The sequence below is a fragment of the Rissa tridactyla genome, chromosome 8 (genome assembly GCF_028500815.1).
Source record: "Rissa tridactyla isolate bRisTri1 chromosome 8, bRisTri1.patW.cur.20221130, whole genome shotgun sequence".
Taxonomy (NCBI): Eukaryota; Metazoa; Chordata; class Aves; order Charadriiformes; family Laridae; genus Rissa; species Rissa tridactyla.
This window is the reverse complement of record NC_071473.1, coordinates 26,393,488-26,408,574: the sequence shown is the minus strand read 5'-3', so window position 1 is coordinate 26,408,574 and position 15,087 is coordinate 26,393,488.

Here is a 15,087-nt window from a genome sequence, read left to right as displayed (position 1 = left end):
GACAGGATTCGGGGAGTCACCTTTGTAGGATCTGTTTGAGTTTTTGTCTTTTGAGCAGGTACTTGTGCCTTCTTCAGGCAATTTGCCACCTTACAATTGAAAATTAAACAGAAATATTCATAACTACATGTTTTGACTGGTTCTGAGTCAAGGCTGTGCAAAGCCAGAGTGTTAAATCAGAACTTATTTAACTCAGTATGGCCGTGCATGTAACTATGCCTACTTTTAACCAGGTTAACTCTACGTTCACGTTGGGTTTTTTATTTTCATTTTAGAAGCTTCTAGTTCTGTTGGAGAATGGAGTATCTAGTGCTAATACAGTCTATGTTTCTGAGTGTCTTTCTTGAGAAAAACAAAGGAAGCATAAATTAAGAATCCAATTTTAAAACGCAGTTCTAGTACAATTTTAAGTGAAGAAAACCCTTTCCTTTTCAATGTAATTTCCTTGTAAAACTCATTTTGCTTATTCTCCCTCATTCACACTGCTGGATATTAAAGGACAGGAGGGGCTGTCCACGAGTGAGAGCGACAAACTTCTTATACCTAAAATGTCAAAGGAACAATCTTGTATTATTTCTTAAGTTTGTTTTATTTTTTTTTAAACGTGCAACTGTATCCAAAATATTGAAAATTCGTGTGTGAAGAAAGTGAAAAATTATGGCAATCACACTTTTCTCTGTTCTTATAAATGTCATTGTTTTTGCATTCCAGTTATTCAACTGGACTTCCTGGCTCAGTATGGTGCCTGATCTAATTTTACTACTGGGTGCCTCACGTCATCATTCTTCAAAACTCAGGCTCATTTCTGTCACGTCGCAGGACTCGCCTCAGCTAGAAACAGGCTGGGATGTACCTCGGTGTATAACAAAGATAGATGGTGTTTAAGGGACAACTAGGTCAAGGTCAAAGTGATAAAGCAGAGATTGCTGCATTTGGATTTACACCTCATCCACTTCATCTGGGAAAATGTTGGGGTTTCAGTTAATATCCAAATCTATCCCTTCCATTAGAAAGTTGAGACAAACATTTCCCAGATGAGCATTGCACCTGGACAAGCATGGAACGGATACTGTGGTTATAAAGGAAGATTATTCGAAGATTCGGAAGAATTGTTTTTAAACGGATCAATTCCAGCTTAATGCCATTCTTGTGGATTTTATAAAATTAGATCCCTAGAGTCAGATTTTTAAAAGACATGTAAGTATCAAGTACAAAAACCTTAGAGGCGGGTTTTAGAAATGCTCTGTGACCATGACCACAGACTTTAACCCTGTGGACATGTTTTGTGAAGCTTAAAGTTCAGTATGATGGATATTTTTTTCCACGTGTGGCCCTGACTAGTCAAAATTTCCTTTGTCACTGCTTGCGTTCATTGCCTCTTGTGCTTTTTGCTGCACACATCTCAGGACTGCCTGGCTTCTCTGTTAGTGGAAGTCTTTTCTCCAGGCTGAGCAGGGGCAGCTCTCTCAGCCTGTCAGATGTCACGTGTCAGATGCTCCAGTCCCTTAGTAATATCTGTGGCCCTTCACTGGGCTCTCCCCAGTATGTCCATGTTTCTCCTGTACTCTGGAGCCTAGATCTGGACACACTGTGGCCCCACCAGTGCTGAGTAGAGGGGAGGGATCACCTCCCTTGACGTGTTGGCAGCATTCCTCCTAGTGCAGCCCAAGACCTCATTGGCATTCTTTGCCGCAAGGCCACGCTGCCAGCTACTGTTCCACCTGGTGTCCACCAAACCCCCAAGTCCTTCTCTGCCAAGCTGCTTTCCAGCTGGTCGGCTCTCAGCCTGCACTGAAATTATTCCACCCCCGGGGCAGGACTTTGCACTTTCCTTTGTTGCCTTTATTGAATTTCAGGAGGTTCACGATGGCCCATTTTTCCATCCTGTGGAGGTCCCTCTAAATGGTGGCCAGACCTGCCACCATATCAACTACTCTCCCCAGTTATGAATCATTGGTGATTTTGGTGTGAGTGCGCTCTACCCCATCACCCAGGTCATTTAACAAACTCATTGAGCAATATTGGCAGCAGTATTGACCTCTGAAGGGTAGAGATTGAATTTACAAGTTGTCTTTCTTAAAGAAAATCCATGGAGCTTTTCAGTGACTGCTGCTCCTGACCGTGGCAGCTCTTCTTGTGGACAGCCACAGCAGTTTCAAGCCATGAGCAGCCTCGCAGATTTAAATGGCGAGGGAATTATGCTGCACCTTCTTAGCAATAACAGGCAATTTCAGTCTCTCACAGTGTGTTAAAGAACACTAACAGCACTAAGAGCTTTGGTATATTTAATGCATTTTGGATCTTTTTTTTTCAGGACATCTGCATCAAGATTTGAGAATAGACTTGCTTTAGCAATGCTAAGAAACACAAATAAGAAGAGAGCTCAGCAGCCCCAGGGTCCCAGCTCACCCTACAAGGTTAGGGGGACTGGATGCTGTGCCCCACAGTTTTATCTACCCCTCTGTCACACCAAGTAACTTCCATGAGTCCCATCCCATGGGATTATTAGGGGGGAGCATATTTTCCTTTAACGTCTCACAGTGGTATATGGTTCAAGACAGAATAAAGCATCTTGTGAAATAAACTCAGGTGGCTTCCCTCTACACACGGGTGACTTTTGGAGATAAAGTTTTCCACCTCAGTAGGGTTCCTCTCTTTTATGGGGCAGCTGGTGTGAGTAAAGTTTTGAATGAGCTCACGTTGTTTAAGAGAATAAATTTTTCATTTTTTAAAAGATTCCCTTCTATGATGGAAACCTCTTATTCTTGGGTTTTAGGAAATAAGCCACAAAAGAATCCTTCAGCAGTTGTTTTTCACTGAAACACTTTAAACAGGTAAGAATGGTTACTCTGAATTGGAAAACAGACTCATTTACTGCAACTACTGTTACTACTGCTAAAAATTCTTTAACTGGAAAATAGGACATGAAAATCTTTTCTCTGCCTTGCAGATGAGGCACAGTGGGCACTAAAACTTTATGATGGAAGAAGTTTGGGTGGGAAAATAGCTTTGTGCGAGGTAGGGAGCTTCTCTTGGACTCATATAAATGTGTTCAGACGAAGACAGTATGCCGATTTTTGAGGACTTTGCCTTAGGAGCACTATATTGTTGGCTGAGGCACTCCTCCTGATTGTGACAGTGTTAATTCTTCAGCAGAAATAAAAAGGTGATTTAAGAGGAGGGATAAAGCTTCAGTCTGTAGGTATCTCCTCTGACGACTGACGGATGGTGCTGTGTTTCTGGTGCCCTTCCCAAGGCGGTGCTGGTGGAAGAGGTTCCTCAGCTGGCCATCTCGGGGCTTGCCTTCACAAGGTGGATTTCTGACAGTGCTTCACCCCCTTCTGGACATGCTCCCAGAGGCCAAACCAAACTGCTGGCAGAGTGACCTGGTGTGGCTGGGGACATGCAAATGCGTTGAAACATAAGCGTGGAGCTACTTACTGCTCATGGAAAGCCCTGCTTGGGCTGCGCCACTCTGCTTGTGCACGCTCTGCTTCTTTCCCCTCAGTTTCTTCCATTCCTCTTGATGCATCGTGACACACAAGCTTGGTGAGGGAGCAGATGTACCATTTGCTCTGTGTCCGGAGTCTGTATATCTGCTTTTACACCATTCACAGACTGGTTACTGGTGTCACTGCACTGAAGCCCTAATTCAGCAAGGCATAGAATCATAGAACGGTTTGGGTTGGAAGGGACCTTAAAGACCATCCAGTCCCAGCCCCCTGCCCTGGGCAGGGACACCTCCCACCAGACCAGGCTGCTCAAAGCCCCATCCAGCCTGGCCTTGAACACCTCCAGGGATGGGCAGCCACAGCTGCTCTGGGCAACCTGGGCCAGGGGCTCACCGCCCTCGCAGAGAAGAATTTTTTCCCAATATCTAATCTAAATCTCCTCTCTTTCAGTTTAAAGGAGAAGCTTACTTCTGGCAGGTTTTGCAGTGGAGTGCCAGGATGCCCCACACTTGCGCACTCTGCAGACATCCCAGCCCAGCGCAGAGGAGTTTGCCAAACGGCCGGCATGTCTCAGTGCTGGTTTTAGCCACTCGATGCCAGTCCTCTCAGGACTCCATGTCACTTGTTTTTTTTTAATCAATCATTATTTATCAGTGTTAGACCTGCCCAGACTTAACAACAAAAGCCATCTGCAAAGGTAAGAGCAGCAAGGCAGAGTAGCTGGATGACAATTTTTCGGACTGCAAACCTCTAGCAAAAAAATCTCTACAGTTTGTCTCCTTTTCCAGCAAAAAGATTTTGTCATTTTTCTGGAGCTCTGTTAGAATCTGTCTACAATTGTCACAATTTTCCTAAATAGTTACAGAAATTGGGGTAAAATACCTTACAAGGATGAGGTAAATGGCAATTTCTTTTGCCTGTCCAGCTCAGGGGATTGTAAATGAAAATATACATAGTATTTATATCTATTATATTCAATTGCTGCCATACGTCTCCCATTGCCTTAATAACAGTAAATCAGATAATTTTTTTTCCATGGTGTTGGACATTTCATCGCGCTGTATTATTTCTTTTTTTTTTTAATATATATATATATTGTAGTTTGTGCTATTAGACCAGGCTCTGGCATTTTTTGCTAAGTGAGAAACTAAGGCTGCTGATTTGTGTAACACCTGTCATTATTTTAAAGCAGGCCGACAGCTTTAATAAAACCTTTTTGCAGGGAAAGAGCGAGCTGTGTTTCATGGCATCCGCCGGGGAAGCAGGCATCTCCACTCCCCGACGCATCTTGCCTGCCGCTGCTTAGCACGTGGCGGTGCCGAATCAATAACTGCTGCTCTCACCACCTCCAAACTCTGTCTCTCGGCAGCTGGGGATTAAAACAAGTAACTCCCAAACCCGTACAGTCTCTCTTCCCCAGTCTTTGCATGGTTGTTAGCTTTCTTTTTCCCCTTACGGTTCATCAGAAATGCCATGTGCAGCTCATTACAACAAATGCTTTCCCACATTAAAATTTCTCCAGTATATTTTGTCAGCTGTGTAATGGATGGCTCCTCTCACTATAGTGCATAAGGACCTTAAATTATGAATACATTTACTTTTAAGTTTGGGGTTATTTGGCTGGGGTTTTTCTGAGGTGGACTCTTTTTGAGGGGACTTTTCTGTACATGGGGAAATGATGCTCCCAGGTCTGAGTTCTTCGGGAAGCACAGCGGGAACTGGATGAAGTTGGTTGTGATCAAGGAGAGAGGGGGTACCTGCAAGAGAAACATGTCGTGTGCTTCAGCGCCACAGAAACAAGCAGCTGGAGGAAGGAGACACTGTCTTACCTTGACCTCTCCATGTAGGAGGCAACAGAGGTTTCCCCTCCTGCAGGTCTCCTCTCCACAAATCCTCTCATAACAAAGCATCAAGGCCAACATTTGGTGATCTGGAAATCACCTGAAATCCCAAGGCCACAGGAATGGGGGGAGGGAGAGCACTGATTTAAATAAGGTTATGTTGGTTTTAAAGGAAAACTCTAGGGGGGAGTGGAAGGTGAAAGAAGGTAAGTTAGGGTCTCCTCAGCTCCTTCATACAGACAAGCTCTCCTTGCTCGTTTTAAGTAGTTAAAGCATTCAGAGTATTGAATGGTCTGAAGTATAAAAAAGTATAAAATATTTAATCAGCTTACCCAATGATATGCAATAATCATGGTGAAGAAAAGGGGCTGGACCATATTCTTTGAGGAAACCAGAGTGCATATTAAGTTCTTTCTGTCAGCAAGAAAAAAAATAATAATCTTAGCTTTCTAAAATATGTGGGTGACATTTGTTCTGTGGGTACTAATAGAGTGCCCTAGGAACTAGGGAATGACTTTGAACTACCGCAGTTCGGTCCTGCGAGGTGCTGGGTGTCCCTGCTTACACAGCAAGGTCCAGGATTTTAAAGGCATTGAGACATTGTGCTTCGTTGTGTTATATTGCTCTAGTTCATGCTAATCTATATTGCAAATCCTGCTTTTCAAAAATGACCTTAAGAACTTAACACTTTTCATATTTTTAAACAATATTCTTGAAAAATAAGAATATCTAGGCCCTTAATTCCCTGTGCTTTCCAGAAAAGACTCGGGAGCAGATGCAAAGCCAGGCTTGAGAACGGAAGGAACAAAAGGCTTCTCCTGGGTGCTTGGAGGAATGGTGCAGTGTTGGTGCAGCCCAGGTTTGTGGGAACCTGAGCCACAGCATTGATGGTGGCCCTGAAGGGAAGGTCTCACCCTACAATACCATGGGGGACAAAGGGGAGACGGGCCACTTTTCGACCAACCCTTTTAGTTGCATTTTGTCCCATTCAAATTGTCTTTATTTTAAGAAAGGTTGGCTTTGATAATTTTTAGTTTAATTTGACTTTTGAGGTTAAAAGACCTCTTTCTGCTTCTACGAGTGGACTTACAGAAGGGCTGTGGTAGTTCGGAGCTTAGACAGGATCTTGTCATGCCCGTGAAAATGACTGGTAACTTGAAGAGACTTTTGTTATGTCCATTTTCCATTTGCTTTTTCTGCAGGCTGGAAAGTGCAGTGGTGTCTAAAAACTAAGCAGAGGGCAAGGGATAGGTCTGTATATTCTGTGATATTTCATGTATCAGGTTACTAAGCCGTGACTGCAATCTAGGTGGTTGAGTGGTATGAATAAATGACTGTTGATAAGATTGATACGAGTTCAACTTTTATATGTTTATGTATTTTCAAGCACCGCATAGAATTTTGGGCAAGGGTTCCAGCCTCTGCTAAATGTACTCACAGGTACTTTTGTTGAGGCTTTCTGATCTTTCCATTTCAACAGGACAAAGTCCACCAATGCTGTGGGATCTTGCCGTTGATTCAGGACGTGGTTTCAGTGGGGCACCAGGAGCCTCTATTCATGCGGATTTCCTGTGTTCTCCTTGAAGCAGTGGAAGAAACCAAAGGAGCTGTGGCTTCCTCCAGAATCTCCACCATTCAGAAAAAAAAAAGGTAATAAGGCAAAATACCAGAACTCTTGCTCTTCCAACACTGCAAAGTGCTCTGTGAGCACATAATAGCACAAAATAACAAGGATTTTGTACAATGCGCATTTAAAACATCATATGACCACTGCTGCTTTGGAGATACTATGGATATACTATGTCTGCAGTATTTCTTTTCAGTACTCCCTGGGGGTATTTTGTACCACTTTTCATCTAATTGTATCAATAAGTTACTGTTTATACTGGCTCTCGTGCCAGTCTATGGAGGGAGCTCTGATGTAGCAGAGCGCTCATCTGCTTGTCTTCACGGGATCATAGAATCACAGGATGGTTTGTGTTGGAAGGGACCTTAAAGATCACCCGGTTCCACCCCCCTGCCCTGGGCAGGGACACCTCCCACTAGACCATGCTGTCTTCTAACGGCGTGGGCCATATGCTGATCCCAGGCTGCAGCACACACTGGGAGCCCAGCTAATACCCCAGGTCCCTGGTAGTTCTACTCCATCTGTCAACCCCACCCAGAGATGCTGCTGCATTTCTTAGTACTGTGGTTACCGGCACTGCATTCTCACCACTGGTTTTTTTGGAGCGCCTTTATCCTAAAGATCAACCTCGTAGTTTCGCCAGGGGGAGTGTTCCTTGTGAACAGATATAGTCTCTAAAAAGTCTAATAAATTAACAAGTTACATATTCATGTTTTCTGACACAAGAAAAGATAATTAGGACTCGCCTTTACTATACAGTATTTGTCCTTGCTTTCTACCCAGGCGGATACAGGGACAAAGCCGTGTTTTTTGCAGTGCCTGATTAGTGCTGCCAATTTCCCAGTAATGACTCGGGTAACTATACTGTGCTGGCCATTTCAGGGCGCTTTATGAGCTACAGAAATTGAAAACCTTGGCCCTAGGTTTTCAAACCTTGGTTTACGTGCAGAAGAGACCTTGCGGTAACATAACTGTTAATGGGTTTGCAGAAAGAAACAAGCGGTGCTCGGTCTGCTCCCGTGTTCGGTTATTAGAGGTAGATGGTGCTGTTGACCACGAAATCGTGCCATGGAGACTGCGGAACTCCTGTTTCCTGAGACAGACGCCCACACACAAGTGCAATAATTATGGCTCTCAGAATTCCTTTGAGATCAGCATATATTACTCCGGGTGGAGACACTCACAGAATTTGAAGTAGCGTTATGATGATTTTACGACGAGTAATATGTGAGTTGTGGGTTTGGAGGAGCATAATCAACCTCATGTGCACCTGTAGGTGTGTATGAGCTGCTCAAACCTTTGGTGGGTACAATCCTGACCAGAAAATCTTCTGGGAATAGTCTCGCCCAACATGTTGGTGTGGAAATTTCAGGTTCCCAGACATATCTGGGAGATGCAGAGATAAAACAAAAAGCACAAATTGTTACCCAGAGGTAATGCTGTTCCCGAGGGGCAGAGTGCCTCTCTACTTGGCATTAATCATACATTGTTTTACAAAGACACTTAGGGGTGCTCACCACACTCCAGCCTTCGTTGCATGTGTTAAGGGTGCAATAAAAAACAGTCCTGGGCCAGTAGGATGACTATTGAATATGAGTTTATGAATAGCAGGGAGAAGGAGATGGCATTTTAAATGTGCTCTCTGACATTCTTAGTGACAAGCTACACTCAGCAGAATAAAAACTATGTCTTTACAAAGAGCTCGAAGGAAACCAGAGGTTGTATTTGATAAGCTGCACGGGCAATGAATCCTATTCCTGATTCATGATTCACAAACCAGTGCAAGAGTCCTGAGACTGTCATAACCATCAGGACGGTCATTCGCGCTAAGAGGAATGTGCACTGGGGCGGAGCAGTTTGTGATCTCAGGCAACACCCTGCTCTCCCTGTGTTCCACTCACAGTGACAGAATTGGATCACGTACCTGACTAAGCGCACGCGTAAGGAACACGGTCAAGGGTATTCAGGCGGCTGAGGTGGGAGCTGAACCTAAAAGGGTCCTTACCTCTTCATAAAATAATCTACCGCCTTTTTACATAAGCTCTGTAAGTGCTGTTTTTATGGTTATGATATCGCTGAGCCCGAATGTTGAAGTGTGATGAAATCCAATATTACATGCCAGACTCTTTTATTTGTCATTAGATTCTGAACACTTTAGGATTCACTTGGGTCACATTTTGAAGCTTTTCTCTGCAGCTATCAAGGTTAGTGATGCCATTTTATAAAACCAAGAGTGATCTATTCACACATCCACAAGATCCCTGAAACTAAAGCTCTAAGAACCAGCTGTCACAAAAGCGCTTGGCACGGCCAACACTGCTGAGGAGCGGAGGAGTTCACTGCAGCTTCGTGTGAGCTGAATCAGTATCAAGGGCATGTAGCTAAGGACTGTGATTTTATTCCTCTGGTGTTTTGGGGTTTTTTTTGCTGAGTAAATTCTCTGCAAGATAAATGTGAAACCTCAGAGATTTTTTCTTTATCTCTAGACCTCCTTTAGCACGTCTCAAGTTTTTCAGAACCAGGTTAGAAGTAGAACTGAGAAAAAGCAGAAGTCTTCATTTGTGATATAAATGTCTCTAAAACAAAAATACTTTCACAATTCCTTCCCCTTTCCTCCTGTTCCTCCTGTTCTTACACTCATTTTTAAGGTGCGGGGCAGAGGAAGCCAAGGAAATTCAACTTGAAATTTGTTTCAAGGCTCTGTGAATTTTCAGTCACTAACCTATAGGTGCAATTTTAGGGTTGGAAACTCAACAAGGAAACCTCTAGCTTCTAACTAAATGCTTTTTTATTTTGAGCGCAGTGCTATTTCCCCCTAGATAATGGAATTATGCCTGTTGGGGTTTTTTTGTCTTCTTTGTAGTGTTTATGTATCATACCTCACTAAATACGTTCTCAGAAGAGTATCTACTGAGAAATACTATTATCAGACAAGAGATTTATGGTCTCAGCAGCCAATTTATGATAGATGAGTAAAATGAAAAGCAAAGAATAATGGAAAATCTCACTGACTATTACATTGTCAACGAAGGAGCTCTAAGCCAGATTCATGTGATATAGAGCAAATATTTATCCCTCGTCAAAGCCATTTTGATTGACTGTAGTTGATCAGTATTCCTGGTTCAGTTTTATGGTTTGCTTTTCACTTTTTCTTCTTCCACATGTCTTTCTGTTAAGCTGTCTTACTTTTAATCAGTGTATTTTGTGATTACTTCACAACATATTACTTATTTTGTGACCACAACACCTGACTGTTTCATTAGTCTGAGCAGTCCTTCGCTTTCATGCTGTCTAAACCAGGTGGACCTCAGGTGCCGCGAGCTGCTGTAGCGCGACATTCCCTCCAGCCTTGCCAGAACCAGGAGACAGAAGAGTAAAGGTGAGCTTGCAGTAGATCAGAGCCCTTAACGCACTTTGGAACATCCTAAAGGCTTAGTTATAAATTAAGCTTTGGGATCCTGTTTTCCTGATCTTGGGTCTAGGTCGGGAATAGTCGATACCTTGCAGGAAAATTGCTTTCTTATGAAACCCTGGTCCCCATTATTCAACTCAGATGTCTGTACTCTGGGCCTAACTGACATCTACTTTTTTCCTACAGCCATTTTTTTCTACATTTCAATGCATTTTCAAACACTGATTAGATATGAAATGTTAGTCTTTAAGATGTTTTTTGGGTTGATAATAATAACAATCCTAAAATAATCTTTTGATTTTTTCTTTTTTTTATATAAAATCAGTAAACCTACTGATATTTTCATGGTAAATACCTCATTCTGTTGAAGTCTTGAGGATGTTTAAGAATTATTAGTCTCCAATCTCCTCTTGACAGAGGATCAGTACAAAACTTTTGCTATATCTAGAGACCTTAACTAAGAGTTATATGGTCTGTTGTCCTCACTACCTTCTGGGAAGAAGTTGTTTTTGCTCTCCTGTTGTTTTAAATCTTAAGACACATGATCACAGTCCAGGAGCATGCTGTACAAACCCAGGACAGAAATGTTCATAGAATCATCATAGAATGGTTTGGTTTGGAAGGGACCTTAAAGATGATCTAGTCCAACGTCCCTGCCATGGGCAGGGACACCTTCCTCTAGATCAGGTTGTTCAAAGCCTCATCCAGCCTAGCTGTGAACACCTCCAGGGATGGGGCGTCCACAGCTACTGTTATTCCCATTCAAGGGGACAAGCTGGGGCCAGCTCTGATACAGTGCAGCCACCATAGCCTTGGACAAGACCGCTGTGACGAGAGTGGTGGGACAAAGCTGGGAGAAGTGGTGGGGTTCCTCCACCTCTGCTCAAGGCTTGACTTCAAGTTGAGGTCCTCAGTCTTGGTCCCTGCCTGAGCTGTGCTGCAGCTGTGTCTGTGCAGGACCATGCACCTCCCTGATCCCAGTGTGATTCTGGCTTCATAGCTGGACCTCGGACCTGCCTCGTCCCTGCGGACTTTCTCGGCAATCTGTGCTCTCGGCTGACTCTGGCCACTGTGCTCCCTGACTTGTGTGACTACTGGAGACTGTTTTGCTGCTTACTAAATTATTTGTATTGCTGAAAAAGCTGTGCTAATCCTTTAAACCGCACCAGAAATAGCATTTCAATGCTATTCTGCGCTAGGGCCTGAAACCTGCCCCTTTATCTTCACGGGGAAGGCTGTGATCAGCTCAGACACGGGCTAAAAGCAGCTGAAGATGCTGATACATGACCTGCTGCTAATGCCGTTAACGGTGTCAGTCAATTTAGCACAGATCTTGTAAAATATTTCCAGTTAAGAGTATCTCATGTTGAAAAGTGCCACGAGTCTCGATGATGCCTCGAAAAACAGTAATGATTCCGTGTGTGCTTTTAAGCAGAGTTAATTCTTCAAAAGATAAATGTTTTGGCTCTGATGGTGCCACGTTGATCCTGGGATTAACAGTGAAAACAAAACAAGTTCTTAAAGTTCTTATTTTTAAGGTTTAGCCCAATGAAGCAAGAAAACACAATTCAGTGATCACTTGACAATAAACATTTCAGAGAAGATTCAGGAGGACATCACTGATTTATAAGAATATGCAGTTCTAATTTTTTTCAAAATCTCGATGTGGAAAGTGGATTTTTAAAAGGCTGATACCTTTCATCGACAGCCTATTTCAGGAAAAAAAAAAATTAAACCAGTCACTGCATTAGAAAGACTACAGAAGGGTCATTCAAAATTGTATTTCTACCAGAGCCTAACAACGGCTATTCATCACATAAGTACTCCAGGTTGCAAAGCTCCCATTTCACGAAGCAATATACAATTAATACAACCTTAAGGATGCATGCTATAAATATTGATGAACCTTTGACAACAGTGTGAGTGTTATGGAGTGGGTAGCTCTGGGCACACAGGACAAAGTCAGCTGAAGACAGGACACACTGGGGGGAAAAAGCTACCTAGAAAATTAAAAAGGGAAATATTCCTTCCTCTTCCCCCTTGTTCCCCTCTTATCCCCATGCCTACGTACAACCTTTCACGTCTTAATTGATTTATATGCGGGCAAACATCACCTGGATGACTTATATTTAAAAGGATTTTAATGCCTGGGAAGTACTTAAACAGAGAGCAGCTAGATTCATAGCTGGCATAACTCTGCACAGCTCTGCTGAAGTCAGTGGATTTCTAATGACTTGAATACTTAGGAACCAGCTTTAAAATATGCAGCTACAGAACTTTAATGCTTCCTGTTCGGTAAAAGTTTTCCTTTGGGTAAATCTCACACTAGAAGATAAAATACCTCTTCCCTTTCACCAAGAAAAAGGGGTGAATGGTTAATACTGGGCCTGTCAGAGATGCTACGTGTCTCCTGTATACGGACGGCGTGGCTCAGGAAGATCTTTCGGAGCACCAGAATGTGGGAGACGAGTCTGTGCAGGGAATAGCTGTTTCTATGCATATCTTTCTACCTCGCCTTCTCTAATGTTATGGCAGAGATTTATTTCATGTCTGCAGTGCAGCTCCATAGCTGCTTCCTTGTCTAAAAAGACAATTTGGTCCCACCTGCTGCTGAAGGAGCGGATCTGGTCCCGGGGAGGTAGAAACAAGGAGCTGAAGTGTATCTGGAGTCCATACACCACAGTCATTGCTGTGGATACTCTGCAAACAAAACCCCCAAAACTATTCTGCTGGAATGTTTTGAATAGGTTAATGCTTATCCGGGGGATCATACCTCTTAAACAGGATGGTCAGTTGCTTTCCAGGTGGTGACAGAGTTGGTCATAAAGGTTCTCGCAATGATGTCTCCAGCAGGATCAAATTGGACCCCCCCAAACGTGCCTTGGGGTCCTGGGTGGCCGCTGCAGTGAACACAGGATCCATTGCTATTTATTGCCTTAAACTAGGCACAGAACACCCCCTGCCTGCTTTAGCTACATAAAAAAGGGCTGGTTTGTGTGACCATTCACTCCTGACTCTGCAGGAACAGGTTTTACTGACTGATTACAGGTATCTCATCTAGGTACACTTTGGTCGATTCTGCAGCAGCAGCAACTGCCTGGGGCTGATGCAGGGACTGCAGAGTCTCTACCTACGATACTAATCAAGACATTTAAGCGTTGATTGGTGTATGCACAATGGGAGCTGCCGGGGGGAATCTCCAGCACAGGCCAAAATCCCCTCCTGGAGGGCTCCTTTGACACTTGGCCAAATGCTCCCTTGTGAAGCTGGCAGAGAGTTTATTCAATCACCTCATCTCAGTGCAGTCCGTGGGCTCAAATTTGTCTCGTCTCAGGCTGCCTCGTCTATGCAGAGACGGGCTGTGGAAGCCCTCGCCTGCCCAGGGAATTAATGACCAAGTGTTCTGGGAGTGCATGAAGGCACGGCCCTGATGCCCAGCTACACCACGACTGTAACTTATCATTTTCTCCTTATGACTTAAGTCTCATATCTTAAATCACTTGGTGCCGACTGGGAGATGTCCCTCAGTTATCCTGTGGCACATCACACCCGCCCTCTTAGGGAGACCAAGAAGAGGGTTGACAGCCACAGCCAGAAAAAAAGGACGCTTTCATCTTTACCTTGAGATCCCAGCCACAAGGTGAGATGACTAAACTGAGAACCTGGCCCAAACCGTACGGCTAGAGGAAGTATCACATCTACCACACCAAGCTTTCCCTAAGAGAAAGTGTTGGCTCTCAGCAGTGGAGCAAACTCGAGGAGGAGTTGGATCTGGAGCAACAAAGATATTCAGGGCCATTTCTGAGTCAAGCCGATGCACCTCCATGAGACTGTTTTACCTTAAGAGGTATCACAGAGGCCTTTGCACCAAAGGAAAAAAACCTAAAATCAACCCTTTTAAGAAACCTGCAATATAATTTGTGTGCAAAAATATAAGCAGCATATGTTAGAAGCAAAACTCAGTTATGCACCACCAGTAGCCCCTGTGCTACTGCTGCTTATCACCCCTTCCAAGATAGTTGGCTAACAGCGTCATTTGGGAATTTCAAGTAATACTCAAAATTCCTTTGAACATAGCGTTCCATTAGCTGCAAATTAATTGGATATGAAGGTAAGTGTGAAGTGGATTACCACAGTTGAGAAAAGCTGCGGGCGTATTGCTCGTTTCTAGTACATTGGTAAAACTCTCCTGCAAACAATGCCATTGGAATATTTCAACATATGGTGCATCCTGTAAGTCTGAGTATTTCAATAGTAGCCTGCGCCTCCAGTATGTGCCTCCATGAATGGATGTTTGGAACAATTACGAATTGCTTTTCATTGTCCCAGCCATCTATGGTAGATACTGTTATTCTACTTCAGAGTTGAGTAGACTGTCTTCCAGCATTTGCTTGATGGCACTTCAGAAGCCACGTGTGTATTTTAATAAAGGGACTAAGCTCAGCATCACAAAGATGAATTTAAAGAAAAGAAAGAAGGGGAGAAGGAAGGTATGCTCTGAAAGGACCAGTAGGGCACAGATAAAGCCCCTGATTTTTTAGCTTAATTTTAAGCAAGAAATGCTCAAAATCTTCTGAAATTCTGAGGTTTCCTAAATTATTCTTTTTTTTAGATCTCTATCTACATATTTACTTTTTCCCCCTTGCTTTTGGTTTAGGGTTTCTCTTTTTCTTCTCTTTTCTTCGTTTCTTTTCTCTTTTTCCTTTCCTTTCCTTTCCTTTCCTTTCCTTTCCTTTCCTTTCCTTTCCTTTCCTT